Source organism: Schistocerca nitens, chromosome 8 (assembly GCF_023898315.1).
Source record: "Schistocerca nitens isolate TAMUIC-IGC-003100 chromosome 8, iqSchNite1.1, whole genome shotgun sequence".
Classification (NCBI taxonomy): domain Eukaryota; kingdom Metazoa; phylum Arthropoda; class Insecta; order Orthoptera; family Acrididae; genus Schistocerca; species Schistocerca nitens.
This window is the reverse complement of record NC_064621.1, coordinates 609436310-609452189: the sequence shown is the minus strand read 5'-3', so window position 1 is coordinate 609452189 and position 15880 is coordinate 609436310. Positions and strand designations below refer to the sequence as shown.

At 45.2% G+C, this 15880-nt stretch overlaps 1 protein-coding gene across 4 annotated transcripts in view; it reads left to right on the top strand.

Moving 5' to 3' along the window:
• Positions 1 to 15880, top strand: part of LOC126199027 (serine/threonine-protein phosphatase 6 regulatory ankyrin repeat subunit A-like) — an 84613-nt gene that overhangs the window by 31463 nt on the left and 37270 nt on the right. The window contains exon 2 of one of the 4 annotated variants that reach the window (XM_049935727.1): positions 11744 to 11779. The exons of the other annotated variants lie outside the window; for them this stretch is intronic. The gene's annotated coding sequence lies outside the window, so the exon portion shown is untranslated. The remainder of the gene's footprint in view (positions 1 to 11743; positions 11780 to 15880) is intronic. 4 annotated transcript variants of the gene reach the window in all.

The following is a 15880-nucleotide window of genomic DNA, read 5'->3' as shown; positions in this document are numbered from 1 at the left end:
TTCGTTAACTGAATGGTTTGCTAAATGAAGCTTCCTGTGTGTCTGGTAAGTTTACAGTCAGGGTGCATTACCGGGCCGGCCTGGGTGGTCGAGCGGTTCTAGGCGCTTCAGTCTGGAACCGCGCGACCCCTACGGTCGCAGGTTCGAATCCTACCTGGGGAATGGATGTGTGTGTGTTGTCCTTAGGTTAGTTAGGTTTAAGTAGTTCTAAGTTCTAGGGGACTGATGACCTTCGAAGTCAAGTCCCATAGTGCTCAGAGCCATTTGAACCATTTTTGTATTACCGGTTCTGACTTATGGTAACGTGACATCGACTTGTAATGCGAAAGCCATTCAAAACTTATGAGCTGGTCAGCGCGACGGAGTATTAATCGAAGGGGACCGGTTTCGATTCCCGGCCGGGTCGGAAGTTTTCTTCTATTGCGGTGTGTTGTCGTCGACATAATCGACATTCCACAGTTGAGGTGTCCGTACGCCACGTACAGTAAGCCAATTAATTAAAAACAAATCGGAGCTACGTAGCAAGCAGCTGGTCTTCCATTGCCGTAGCTGAACGCGTGACTAGTCTGTGGTGACCAGTTTCTCCGAAATGTCTGCGGTATTCTGACCGATGACAACAGCATGGCGATGCAGCACTTTGCAGACTGACACGACGCGCGCGCGCACACACACACACACACACTGCTGACGATCACAGTTCCTAGACGTTCTGACCACTTTGCAGAATTCGTGGATCGGAACATCGAGCCACTCCAGGGCTTGACATACCTATAACAATGCAACCGTTTGAACGTAGCGGTTGCCAATAGCTGAAAACATGTCAGTCACAAAGACAACCGACTTCTGCCAATATGTTGTTGTTGTTGTTGTTGTGGTCTTCAGTCCCGAGACTGGTTTGATGCAGCTCTCCATGCTACTCTATCCTGTGCAAGCTTCTTCATCTCCCAGTACCTACTGCAACCTACGTCCTTCTGAATCTGCTTAGTGTATTCATCTCTTGGTCTCCCTCTACGATTTTTACCCTCCACGCTGCCCTCCAATGCTAAATTTGTGATCCCTTGATGCCTCAAAACATGTCCTACCAACCGATCCCTTCTTCTAGTCAAGTTGTGCCACAAACTTCTCTTCTCCCCAATCCTATTCAATACCTCCTCATTAGTTACGTGATCTACCCACCTTATATTCAGCATTCTTCTGTAGCACCACATTTCGAAAGCTTCTATTCTCTTCTTGTCGAAACTGGTTATCGTCCATGTTTCACTTCCATACATGGCTACACTCCATACAAATACTTTCAGAAACGACCTCCTGACACTTAAATCTATACTCGATGTTAACAAATTTCTCTTCTTCAGAAACGCTTTCCTTGCCATTGCCAGTCTACATTTTATATCCTCTCTACTTCGAACATCATCAGTTATTTTACTCCCTAAATAGCAAAACTCCTTTACTACTTTAAGTGTCTCATTTCCTAATCTAATCCCCTCAGCATCACCCGATTTAATTTGACTACATTCCATTATCCTCGTTTTGCTTTTGTTGATGTTCATCTTATATCCTCCTTTCAAGACACTGTCCATTCCGTTCAACTGCTCTTCCAAGTCCTTTGCTCTCTCTGACAGAATTACAATGTCATCGGCGAACCTCAAAGTTTTTACTTCTTCTCCATGAATTTTAATACCTACTCCGAATTTTTCTTTTGTTTCCTTTACTGCTTGTTCAATATACAGATTGAATAACATCGGGGAGAGGCTACAACCCTGTCTCACTCCTTTCCCAACCACTGCTTCCCTTTCATGCCCCTCGACTCTTATAACTGCCATCTGGTTTCTGTACAAATTGTAAATAGCCTTTCGCTCCCTGTATTTTACCCCTGCCACCTTCAGAATTTGAAAGAGAGTATTCCAGTTAACGTTGTCAAAAGCTTTCTCTAAGTCTACAAATGCTAGAAACGTAGGTTTGCCTTTTCTTAATCTTTCTTCTAAGATAAGTCGTAAGGTTAATATTGCCTCACGTGTTCCAACATTTCTACGGAATCCAAACTGATCTTCCCCGAGGTCCGCTTCTACCAGTTTTTCCATTCGTCTGTAAAGAATTCGCGTTAGTATTTTGCAGCTGTGACTTATTAAACTGATAGTTCGGTAATTTTCACATCTGTCAACACCTGCTTTCTTTGGTATTGGAATTATTATATTCTTCTTGAAGTCTGTGGGTATTTCGCCTGTCTCATACATCTTGCTCACCAGATGGTAGAGTTTTGTCATGACTGGCTCTCCCAAGGCCATCAGTAGTTCTAATGGAATGTTGTCTACTCCCGGGGCCTTGTTTCGACTCAGTGCTCTGTCAAACTCTTCACGCAGTATCTTATCTCCCATTTCATCTTCATCTACATCCTCTTCCATTGCCATAATACTGTCCTCAAGAACATCGCCCTTGTATAAACCCTCTATATACTCCTTCCACCTTTCTGCCTTCCCTTCTTTGCTTAGAACTGGGTTGCCATCTGAGCCCTTGATATTCATACAAGTGGTTCTCTTCTCTCCAAAGGTCTCTTTAATTTTCCTGTAGGCAGTATCTATCTTACCCCTAGTGAGACAAGCCTCTACATCCTTACATTTGTCCTCTAGCCATCCCTGCTTAGCCATTTTGCACTTCCTGTCGATCTCATTTTTGAGACGTTTGTATTCCCTTTTGCCTGCTTCATTTACTGCATTTTTATATTTTCTCCTTTCATCAATTAAATTCAATATTTCTTCTGTTACCCAAGGATTTCTATTAGCCCTCGTCCTTTTACCTACTTGATCCTCTGCTGCCTTCACTACTTCATCCCTCAGAGCTACCCATTCTTCTTCTACTGTATTTCTTTCCCCCATTCCTGTCAATTGTTCCCTTATGCTCTCCCTGAAACTCTCTACAACCTCTGGTTCTTTCAGTTTATCCAGGTCCCATCTCCTTAAATTCCCACCTTTTTGCAGTTTCTTCAGTTTCAATCTGCAGTTCATAACCAATAGATTGTGGTCAGAATCCACATCTGCCCCTGGAAATGTCTTACAATTTAAAACCTGGTTCCTAAATCTCTGTCTTACCATTATGTAATCTATCTGATACCTATTAGTATCTCCAGGATTCTTCCAGGTATACAACCTTCTTTTATGATTCTTGAACCAAGTGTTAGCTATGATTAAGTTATGCTCTGTGCAAAATTCTACAAGGCGGCTTCCTCTTTCATTTCTTCCCCCCAATCCATATTCACCTACTATGTTTCCTTCTCTCCCTTTTCCTACTGACGAATTCCAGTCACCCATGACTATTAAATTTTCGTCTCCCTTCACTACCTGAATAATTTCTTTTATCTCGTCATACATTTCATCAATTTCATCATCATCTGCAGAGCTAGTTGGCATATAAACTTGTACTACTGTAGTAGGCATGGGCTTTGTGTCTATCTTGGCCACAATAATGCGTTCACTATGCTGTTTATAGTAGCTAACCCGCGCTCCTATTTTTTTATTCATTATTAAACCTACTCCTGCATTACCCCTATTTGATTTTGTATTTATAACCCTGTAATCACCTGACCAGAAGTCTTGTTCCTCCTGCCACCGGACTTCACTAATTCCCACTATATCTAACTTTAACCTATCCATTTCCCTTTTTAAATTTTCTAACCTACCTGCCCGATTAAGGGATCTGACATTCCACGCTCCGATCCGTAGAATGCCAGTGTTCTTTCTCCTGATAATGACGTCCTCTTGAGTAGTCCCCGCCCGGAGATCCGAATGGGGGACTATTTTACCTCCGGAATATTTTACCCAAGAGGACGCCATCATCATTTTATCATACAGTAAAGCTGCATGTCCTCGGGAAAAATTACGGCTGTAGTTTCCCCTTGCTTTCAGCCGTTCGCAGTACCAGCACAGCAAGGCCGTTTTGGTTAATGTTACACGGCCAGATCAGTCAATCATCCAGACTGTTGCCCCTGCAACTACTGAAAAGGCTGCTGCCCCCCTTCAGGAACCACATGTTTGTCTGGCCTCTCAACAGATACCCCTCCGTTGTGGTTGCCAATATGTATGGAGCTGAACTATGAGGTATGGGGGGGGGGGGGGCGGCGGGGGGCAGTGGTGTATGGTTGAAGAGGTGGTTCCGGCATCTAAAATTTTAGAAATTAAGCGCTGGGTCACTCTCTGTACCTCTCTTCGCCATACTGGCTTAGAAGTTCAAATTTTATGTCGACTGATTAGTTGTACCACAAAACTATTTTCGATGCTTGAAGCAACATTCTAACGTCGGGCCGTTGCCGCCGCTTGACTTGGGCTTTATGATGTACGGCGTTTCGGTTCTCGTTTGTAATGGCTTGAAAGACTGGGTTCAAGTAATTACAGACCGAACGTCCCGCTACCGAGCGCTGAATTTCACAAGTAATAGACTTCTGGCTATAGTGAACAGTCCGTCAAAAAGGAGTCTAACACAAAAGTCCCCTATTGTGCGCAACAGATATATGCTTGGTCTTCTTGGAGACCTAAATTTGCATCTGAATGCCTAAAGAGACGTAACCGTTACAATAACAAAGGTTCCCCCTCTAAGAGCGAATATCAATTTGAAAGCGCGATCCGTACAAGGAAAAAAATTCTTTCCTTTAAAATGTTAATACCGATCAAATGAAAAGAAAAGCTTGCACAGTACTGTAAACTAGCAAAATAATCACCATCAACTCACTCACACACTCTCATCACTAAAACAAAAACAGTGAATCTCTAAACAAATAATTCTGAAAAACAAGTCATAATATCTAGTTTCCTTCCTTAAACTGAGATCCAGTTACTATCAAATCCAATCTAGTAATCTGGCGTAGCGCAACTAAAAGTTATCGGCCGTTTTAGCAGAGGACGCACGGGCTGTCGACCTCGTTTTAGTTTTTATCCGTCTTAGCAACACGGCGAAGGCCATTTAAATATTAGTTCTGGACCTCAGTTTCTTTATAATATAGTTTCTAGACCTTTCTCCACATCCCTGTTTTAAGCTGTCTTCTCTTTCATCGATTGGGATTGACGTGTAGTCGTGTTTCAACTCCTCCCTGTCTTCGTGTTCTATAGTTTTGACATGGCGCGTATGACTCTATAGTTGTTTTTGTGCACCCTAAAACAAAACACACACAGCAACTAAGTGTTACCTCGGTCAGACTTGAGTATGAAACAATGACAAATTGAAACATAATCTATGTCTCGGTTATTCTTCTGGATGACTTCTGCTATACATAAAGAAATGACGCATTATCTGCTAGTGGGTATTGTTTTAAATCAATGGGGAAAGTGAAAAATTTGTGTCAGACCAGGACTCGAACCGAGGCCTCCTGCTTGCTCGGCACGTGCACTGACCACTGCCCCATCCAGCCCCTGTCTAGCACAACTCCTGTTAGACTCAAAATTCTCAACTCATCCACACTCTAACCCTCCCAGGGGCTCGCAGCTCTTCGTGAGCTCGTGCGTGGCGCACTTGGGCCCCGAGTTATTGCGGCCATTCTTCATTCCCTGGCTGCATTTCCTTCACCTGCCCCTCCCTCCCTATCCTCACTCCTTCCCCGTTGCCACTCCCCCCACCTCCCTCCACACACTCTCAGTAAGCTCGTCACACTTTGATAGGTTCGTGCTTGGCTAATACGGGGCCCCAGCCTTTGAAACATCTTTCCCCTTCTTCCGTGCCACATGTTTATCCTCTTGCTAATCTTTTTCCCCTCCCTTGGAGAACATGTCTGACGTGTTATTGGGAATGTTCTGCATTGTCTGACGCTGACGTAATAAGTCTCACCATTGTTTTTTCGCTCTCTTTTCCTTTCTTTGTTTCCCTTCTCTCGTTCCTCTGCTTCGGTGTTTGAGGTTCCTCTTTTTCTTCTTCCTCCCTGTGTGCTCCTGAAGGCCGGCTCGTGCGTCTGACACCTAACAGGTGACTGGGTAACGCGTAATTTCCAGCCCCAGGTCGACAGGTAGAGTTTACACGTACCCCCTGGTACAGGCCAGGCCCAGGAAGGGGTGATTGCTTGAGCCACAACCTCCCCAAATTGCCGATTGGTCCCTCTGTCAGGTGTTCGGGAGGTGTGAACAATCGCCTAAGGCGGGTGCACCCCCTTGTGAAGGGGGCTCCCAGTTGGAAGGAGCACACCATCAGAGACACTGGCAATTATGGGGCATTTTCCCGCAATCATCTTCACAAGCAATGTCAACAAAGCGTAAACGTAATGAGACTAATGATTCAAAGACCCTTCCCACTGCACCACGGTTCCCCGTGGTCTCACGTACTGAAAAAGGTCAATCCTTCACCGTGGTAAATCCGTTTATTGTTCAGAAAGATGTTGATGCAATTGCCAGCCCTGTGAGATCCTGCTCTCATTTACAAAATGGCACTTTGCTTTTGGGAACTACTTCTGATTACCATGCACAGCAACTGCTTGCCGCCTCGCTTCTCCACAGCTACCATGTTCATTTCGAGACCCCGTGGTATTATTTACACTAGGCTGCTTGACGGTCTAACCGAAGACGAAATCCAATCTTACCTCTCTGATCATCGAGTGATGAAAAAGGTCGATTCTTGCTTGGTGCCAACCTGCACTCTTTTTCCCAGCTTAGATAGAGGTGTGCTTTCACCCAAGATCAAAGCAGGCTGTGAAATTATCAGAATCCTGCCGTACATTCCGAACCCGATGCACTGCTACCAGTGTCATTGTTTCAACCACATTAGAACGTCTTGTCAACACCCAGCCAAATGTGTAACTCGTGGTAGGGATGTGCACCACCTCCTTCCCACTGTATCAACTGCAATGGCGGCTGTGCCACCACCTCTTGGGATTGTCCAGTGTATCTTGATGATCAGGCTGTTGAAGAGATCTGAGTAAAGGAAAAAGTGCCTTACCCAGTCGCTCGCTAGTCACAAACCCTGTATTATCCCGCCTGGCACCTATAGTTCTGTTCTTGTTACCCCTCGCTCTATGAAGGACATGGCCATGCAGACATTCAACCTCAAATTCATCCCCGAGGTTGTGCTAAGGTAGCATTGCCATGCCCCCAATCCAGCTGTGCAACAAGCCATCAAACTCTCGTCTCAAGGGACGAAGCCACCAGCTACGCAACTGGTAGGCCGGAAAGGGCAGGAGGAGTACTCCCGTGAAGACTCCCTACGTCCCTCCACCCAAACACCTGAGTCTTCCTCTAACCGGAAAGGCTTGAAGAAGTCCACCAAAGGCAAATGGTCTTCTCCTTCCCTGACTCTAAGATCCTCTTCAACAGTGTTGCCACGTGATTCCTTAGCCTGGCCAGCCTCTGTGTCGCCGGTGCACACCGCCAACCGTTTTTCAGCATTGGAATCCACAGACCGACAGCACAAGCAAGCCGATGCTTCTGTGGACCCCGTGGAGTAGGATCCTCGTGCCTCTGTGCCATTTAGCAGCGACTCTTCACAGGCTGTCACTCGGCAGCCGCCGAGAGTCATCCCTACATCTCTTCCTCATGATTCCTCTCCTCCAGTGGAAAATTAGCGGCCTTCAGTCCCGCAAAGGGGATTTACAGCTGCTTTTAGCATCGCACCGTCCCCTTGTACTCTGCCTTCAGGAAACGAAATTGCGCCCTCATGACTGCTTTTAGCTTTCACATTTCTTCCTGGTTCGTTTTGACCTTCCCTCTGAGGTCGGAATTCCATCTCATGGGGGCGTCATGCTGCTCATATGGGATGACATTCATATTCAACCCATCTCCGTGACTACCCACGTTCAAGCTGTTGTAGTTTCCCTTTTTCTTTCCTGCCTGAGTTTTTCCCTCTGTACCATTTATATCCCTCCACCATTAGATATCACCAGGGGAGACTTCCTTCAGCCTATTGGGCAGCTATCTCTCCCTTTTCTGCTACTTGGTGACTTTAATGTGCATCATTTCCTTTGGGGTTCTCCCAGAACCTGTCAGTGGTTACTTCTTGGCTGATCTTCTTGATCAACTCAACCTCTTCTGCTTTAACACTGGAGCAACCACTTTCCTTTCCAACTCCTTGCACACCTATTCCCGTTTAGATTTATCCTTCTGCACTGTCCAGCTTGCCCATCGCCTTGGGTGGTCCGTTCTTTCTGGCGCCTGCCCGAGCAACCGTTATCCATTTGTTGACCCCTACCCCACCTGTGGCACACCCAAATGGCGGCTTACTAAGGCTGAGTGGCGGCTTTACTCCTCCCTGGCAACCTTCGAAGAAAAAGATTTCCCCAGTTATGCAGACCAGGTGGAATATCTCACAAACGTTATCCTTACTGCTGCAGAACGTTCCATTCCTTGCACTTCCTCTTTATCACGACGTGTCCCAGTCCCTTAGTGGGCTGAGGCATGCCGCGATGCAATTCGCACACGGAGACGTGCTCTCCGCGTTTTTAACTCATGTGTCGCCAAGTTCTTCCGGATAGCAAAAAGCTAAGTGGAATTCATTCACTAATTCTTTTAACAGTTCCACCCCTTCCTTTATCGTGTGGGCCAATTTCCAATAGCTCTCTGGGACCAAGATCCATTCGCCAATTTCCGGCCTGACAGTAGCAGCCGGCCTCGGTGGTCTAGCGGTTCTAGGCGCTCAGTCCGGAACCGCGCGACTGCTACGGTCGCAGGTTCGAATCCTGCCTCGGGCATGGATGTGTGTGATGTCCTTAGGTTAGTTAGGTTTAAGTAGTTCTAGGGCACTGATGACCATAGATGTTAAGTCCCATAGTGCTCAGAGCCATTTGAACAGTAGCAGACAACGCTATTGTGGAACCTTTTGCTATCTCCAACACCTTGGGCAGCCATTTTGCGGAAGTTTCGTGCTCTTCCCACTATCACCCTGCCTCCCACCATCAGCAACGAGCGGAGGAGGCTCGGGCGGTACCCTTCTCTTCTCAGAATCGGGAGTGCTACGACGCCGTCTTTACTATGAGGGAGCTAGATCATGCTCTCAGTTCATCCCTATCCTCCGCCCCAGGGCCAGATGCTGTCCACATTCAGATGTTGCAGCATGTTTCTCTTGTGGGAAAGCACTTTCTGCTTAATACGTAGAACTGCATATGGGCCGACGGCACATTTCCTGGACTTCGACCTTCACATGGAACTTCGCGATAATACCTTCATGTACACTGAGGGCACTCGGACTGACCGTGGAGTCGGGTGTGCCTTCGTCATTGGCACCCGTGTCTTTCGATATCAGCTTCCGGCACACTGCTCAGTATTTACAGCCGAGCTCTTCATCCTGTATCTGGTCTCTGAGTACATACGGCGACACACTTTTCGATTGTGTCTTCTGGTCAGACTCACTCAGCGCCCTTCAAAATCTTATGTGCACTGTACACTGCCCATCCCTTAGTGCAGTGGGTCCAGGAAAACTGTCACTTGCTCACTTTTGGTGGAGCCACTGTGATGTTTACGTGGGTTCCTGGTCATGTCGGTCTGCCAGGAAACGAGGCTGCTGACGCTGCTGCCAAGGCTGCAGTCCTCGTCCCTCAGCCCGCTAGTGCCTGTATTCCTTCCGATGAACTCTGTGTTGCCGTCTGTCAGGAGGTGATGTCCCTTTGGCATCGCCAATGGTCCTTGTGGTGGTTGTATGTATTGTTGGTATTTGTTGGTTATGTAAAGTTGGAGATAGTATTATTCTGCCTGCTTCACAACTGGAAAATTATTTACGCCATGGTACTTTTCGGTTAGTTTGCCCGACAAGCTGTTTTTATATCAAAAGACACCACCAACACACAATATTCCAGATATACAGCTACAGTTTACTTTCGTTAATTGTTCTTTTTACTTTTGTGGAAAGACAATGCTGAGGAAATTCCGCAATATCCGTTAAGCGGCGATCAAAAAAATTTACTGAAATCACGTTAAATGAATAAGGTTCAATATTAGAAAAACTCACTGTTTCAAAAGAACTACTAATCAAGAGAAATCTCCTACATTTACATTTATTTTTATTTATTTGTCAAAATTAGCAAATATTAAAATATTTATTTTGACTCTAGGCCGTTATCTTTTTAGAACAATGGCGTTGACCTCAGCGCCAGTGTTCACCTATAAAATTTGCATAAATCGTTAATATATATCACTTCATGAATATAGGAGTTGTTGCAGTAAAACATTAGCGACACTTTTAAGTAATATTTGATTATATTTGGTCTAAATGTTACATGAAACTTAGGCGCTTTAGTGCCTCGTCACAAAACGGCTTCTTACACAACCAAGAAACAAAAGGGAAATGTCTGATCCTTTATCAGAAGGAACAGAGATTACAATAACAGTCACAGATCATATTAGTTGATTACATAGTCTTTTCGATTTTTCTGCGATAATATTTATTTCATTACGTCGTCAGTTTTGTTAAATTTGCGGAATTCTTCAATATTATTTTTTCACGTTATGTGGCGTACCGCCACACTCTCCTTTCACAGGAATAAGCTCCGGCTTATTAAGCCTCTCCCAGCGGCTTGGACGACCTCCTCCCGGCACCACCACCAGGGGGAGCTAATTTTAACGACGTTGCGTATTGGGCACTGCATCATAGTTTGATAAATGGCGCTACCCCACCACTTTGTACACATTGCTCCCAAGTTTTAACTGTCCGTCATTTCCTGACTGAATGTCCAGTTCTTAACCGTTTACGTTCCATCTTGGTTTTGCCGTCTGAATTATCGGCCGTTTTAGCAAATGACGCGGGGGCTCTCGACCGTTTTACTTTTTTATCCGCCAAAGTAGTACGGCGAAGGTCATTTAATTTTTAGTTTTGGACCTCCGTTTCTGTATGGTGTCTTTCTTAACCCTTTCTCCACGTCCCTGTTTTTAGCTGCCTACTCTTGGGCTGATGTATACACAGGCGCCGTGCCGGCCGGTGTGACCGAGCGGTTCTAGGCGCTTCAGACTGGAACCGCGCGACCGCTACGGTCGCAGGTTCGAATCCTGCCTCGGGCATGGATGTGTGTAATGTCCTTAGGTTAATTAGGTTTAAGTAGTTTTAAGTTCTAGGGGTGATGGCCTCAGATGTTAAGTCCCATAGTGCTCAGAGCCACAGCCGCCGACTCCATGGGGCCTGAGGGGGCCCGAGCCCCCTCAAAAATTCGTTTGGGGGGCAGACCCCCCCGCGTCAATAATTTGAGAAAATTATTAGTCATATTATGCTTTGTAAAATCACAAAATTATGTTGGAAATTTTTATTTTCCTTGTATGACGATAGTTACCTTTTAAAATACATTGAGTAATGGGATAAAACAAATTGTTATAGTAGTAAGCAGGTTAACTAAAAACGAGATGTGTGAATCATGATAGTGTTACGGTGCTGCGAGCACACTTAGAATTTGTCCCGGTGCGCGAAACTTCGGGTGAAGTCTGGCGCCGGCGGGCCAGCGCTGCGGCCCCGGCGACATCAAAAGGACTGGAGCAGAAGCGCCTGGAACCCTCCGCCGTGCGTCGCTTTGACGCTTCGAATCATTACGATGCCGCAGGTATAATAAAGCCCACACTGCTGTCGCAATCATTCAGTTTAGATAGTTTCATTCAGTGCATGCTGCAGAGGTGTGTAGTGTTCCGACTTTAGTGTCTAGTGGACAATTTTATGGCTATATTTTATTCGTTTACTTTAGTCTCTTAGAGTATAGTGAATTAAGTTTGCAATGGATAAATTTGTTATCAGAAAGGCGCGCTTGGAAGTTGATGATACTGCAAGTCAACCTCCAACAATTAGTCATCAATTGCTTTGTCTTCTTCAGGTGGGAACCGTTCACAGCCGAGACCTGGACAAACTGGTAAGGGAAGATCATTTCAGAAGTCTTGGTTGATCACATATACATGGTTAGAATATGAAGCATCTACCGAAAAAGTTTTTTGCAAGACCTACAAAGAGGCAGATGCTAAAAATCTATTAAAATTTTCTTCAAAAAAAGAAGATGCATTTACTTCCGTAGGGTTTTCTAACTGGAGAAAGGCTCTGGAAAAATTCTGTCTCGATGAAAATGTTTACGCATAGAGAAGGTTTTGGGAAACTAAATTCTATTACTAACCGAAGTGTGGCTTCCCAATTGAATGAAACAGTTAGATAGTGATACGCAGAAAGGCCGTTAAGCTGTTGAGACGGTTTTTTACTACCGTGCGATTTCTACGCTGACAAGGACTACCAATTATAGGGCACGAAGATGTAAACTCAAATTTTTTTCAATTGTTGGAACGCCGAAAGAATGACATACCTGAGTTTAAAGATTGGTTAGGGCCTTCGGGGTATAAGTGGACGTCCCACGATATTCAAAACGAGATTATTGATCTACTGGGAAAGTGTGTTGAGAAAGGTATTGGCTTCAATCAAGAAGACTGAACATTTTTCTATTATGGTTGACAAAACAACCGATTCTTCGATTCACGAACAAGTGTCATTTTGTATTTGTACTGTAGACGATTCCTTAATCATCAACGAAGACTTTATTGGCTTATACGAGACCTTCAACACTGAATCACAAACTCTGTTTAGTATTTTAAGACGTTTTTGCTCATCTTGATTTTTCAATGGATAACTTAAGAGGACAGTGCTTTGATGGTGCCTCGAATATGAGAGGTAAGTTCAAAGCACTAAAAACAGTTAGTTTTGGATATACAACCAAAAGCACATTATGTGACTGCACTGCTCACAGTTTTAAACTTGGCACTTGTAGACAGTCTCCGCCATCTTACGTCTATGAGGGATATTATGGCTTTAGCCAAGGACTTAATAAACACCGTAAGGGAATCCAACAAAAGGATGGGACTTTCTAGAAGCATACGCTGTGAGAGAGCCAACGACCAAGCTGCTTTGCGACCCCTTTGCCCGAATCGATGGACTAAGCGAGCTTCAAAAGGGTTTCTAAAAGATCCTCCAGATTTGCAACACCCTCAGTGCCACGCGCCCACGTTTTTTGAGCGCTTCAAAAAAATGTCCTGTACAGAGAAAACGTGTGACGAGACTCCTGGTCGCCTGCCGGTAGACATGCCAGGACGGAGGTGTGACCAGTTTTGAACGGTCCCTTGTGGTTCCACATTGTACACCAGGCCAAAAACTGAAGTCGCAGAGGTCCGCTCTAGAGGGGTGAAATTACTTTCAGTGCGGTTGCTAGGCCACGACGTCCTTAGAAAAGGATTGCAGCATCCGTGAGGTGTCGGCAGTGCCAGAGATTGACGATGAATTCGTCCTGGTGCTCACTGCACTGCGAACTGTCTTTTTCGATCGCAAAATGTTTGAAGGTGAGCGCTTCAAGCGGAACTGTGGTATTACTGACGCGCTTTATGCCACCCCCTGAGGATTTTTCGCGTCGGTTCGGACCGGCGATGTGTGTGGTAAGTTTTCCTCGGCCACACAGAGGAAAACCGCGTAAGTTCAGCGCTGGGCGTCGCGGTTCTGACATCCATCGCGGAGCCGTCAAAAGAAGAGGTGAATTGTGGGTAAGAGGGGCTGCCTCAGCCCCCCCCCCCTTCCCCACCGTGTGGCACTTCCTCTGCGGTGTTGGGCAGAATTGTGGTGAAATGTGGCACCAGTGTGGCATCAGTCGTCCACCTTATACCTCACATGAACTCCTGAGCTCTGGCCTTTTTCTTAGCACGTATCTATCTGTGCCTTGCTGTTCGAATCGTCGCCGGGCGTGACTCCTCAGGGCGCCACACTTTTGCGTCATTACAGAAGAAAGTTGTAGGCACCTTGGAGCCAAATTTCAAACTTACAAGTAGCAATGGGAAATATGTATGGGGTTTCAAAAAAGTGATCCTTTGTGTTGTGCAGTGTTTTTTTTCTGTCTTCATTGGTCATTTTGTGAGGCAAGTGGATGGCGGAGCTATCCCGGCATTCACCATCAACTAGAGGAAATACCCCTCGTTCCATCACCGTAAAAAATATCTGCGAACCTGTAAAACTGCTAGTAGTGCTTGATCATGGAGAAACTTGTGGATTTGGGTGGTTTTTAGAACGTGCGGTTCTCGTGTGGAGGAAACTGCACACGCGATGCGATCATTACTAGGGTACTGCTCTAACGTTCGAAATTGTTATCAAGCAGGCGTGATAGAATACATCACACGAAATTAGAGACACACTAGTAGATTCGTAACAGATTGGTCTAACCCATAAGAATGCGTAACGAAGGTAGGCCTACTCAAACATGAACCAAAGACTGAAGACTGTGCCGCAGTTCTGCTTGCAACGCATATCTCGGACTAGGATCACAAGAATAACGAAGAGAAGAGCACGTTACAAGGCATACAGTAAATTTTTCCTTGCGCCATACACGAAAAAAAAATCACTAAATCGCTAACATTGCCACGAAGACAGCCCTCTGTCATGCAGTGAACAACAGGTTGCGGTGTATGTGGATACTATCTCATCGGATACCAGTCTTAGAAGTTTATTTCATCACTGAAAAGTTTCTTCGACTTGGTTAAACTCAAATTACCTTTTACTTGTATCACGTGGCAAAAAGTCTTGAACTCACGTCGAAAGGGAATCATGCCTGGATGAAATCTAACCAATAATTTAGAATGCAAATATGGCTCTGTGAAGCTGTTTCCCTTAGTTTCGAAAATGATGCCCGCTCGTGACTTGGCTACGCAATGCTATCGGGTTTTTCAGTAGTGGCCTACATTGACATTGTTTCCCCAGATCCTAAGTAGGTTAAGTAGTAATAAGTCGAATATGTGTCGTGAAAAACCAAGACCAAAGCTGTATCTTTTTCGGGAATTGCATTTAATTCTTTAATGATAGCTTAATTTTATTCCGTTCCTCTGTTAATTGTGTAACTGGCTGGGTGAGTGAGTTCGAAATCGGAGGAAGGGAAGGACGTAGCACTTCCAATAGGAGCATGCCCAGCGAAGCAGAGTTGCTCTCCAAAGGTAGAAGGTACAGGAGTACTGAAACGGTTTAATTCTCGAACCACTGCAAAGATGAGTCATCCATATTCGGTATCACCGAGTTGAGAAACAGCTGAAGTTGCTGCAACTGAATACGGCCTAGGGGTCCGGTGGAATCCTTTAGAGATTCTATACAGAATTCGTGACTGACCCATCTCCTCTTTTGAACCACAATATACCGTAGATCTAGCGAACAAAAAAAAAAGAGAAAGAAACTGTGCCCAGTAGCAGAGTTGGAAGGAAGCGTGAGTCACACCCGTCCGCAAGGAGGAGAGTAGAAGTGGTGCACAAAATTGCAGTAAAATGTCATCGGCGTCCAACTACCATAGAATCTTGGGACATACTCTACCATAGAATCTTGGGACGTACTCCGAGCTCACATATGATGAAGTATCTCGGAGTGGCCTCCGCCTTGCAAATCAGCTATTGTTTCGAAAACACTGATCATGCGGAATCACACTCTCGCATTCTGCCCGTGACATTGTGAAATCCGTGGATCACGTAGGTGCAGCTTTCGTTGACTTCCGAAAAGCTCTTGACTCAGTTTCGCATCAACGCTTATAAACTACGGGTGTGAAATGACATTTGTGACTGGATTGTGAAATGACTTTTGTGACTGGATTGGGGATGTTTTGGCAGTGAGGAGGCAACACGTTATCTTGGATGTAGAAGTAACTTCGGGTGCACCCCAAGAAAGTGCGTTTGGACCCTTGCTATTCGTGTTGTATATTAATGATGTTTGCAGGCAATGTCAGTAGCAACCTCAGACATTCTTCAGCTGTACAGTTACCTATAATGTACTACCTGAAAACAGTTCCACAATTAGTCAACAAGATTCTGAAGAGATGCAGAGATTGGCATCCTGGTTTAAGTGTTCAAAACTGTTAATGGTGTGTACATAGAGTAACGAAGAAACGTGATATCCTAAGAGTCACAATACATAGGGAAATGAAGTGCAATGATCACATAGATGCAGTCGAACGTAAGGC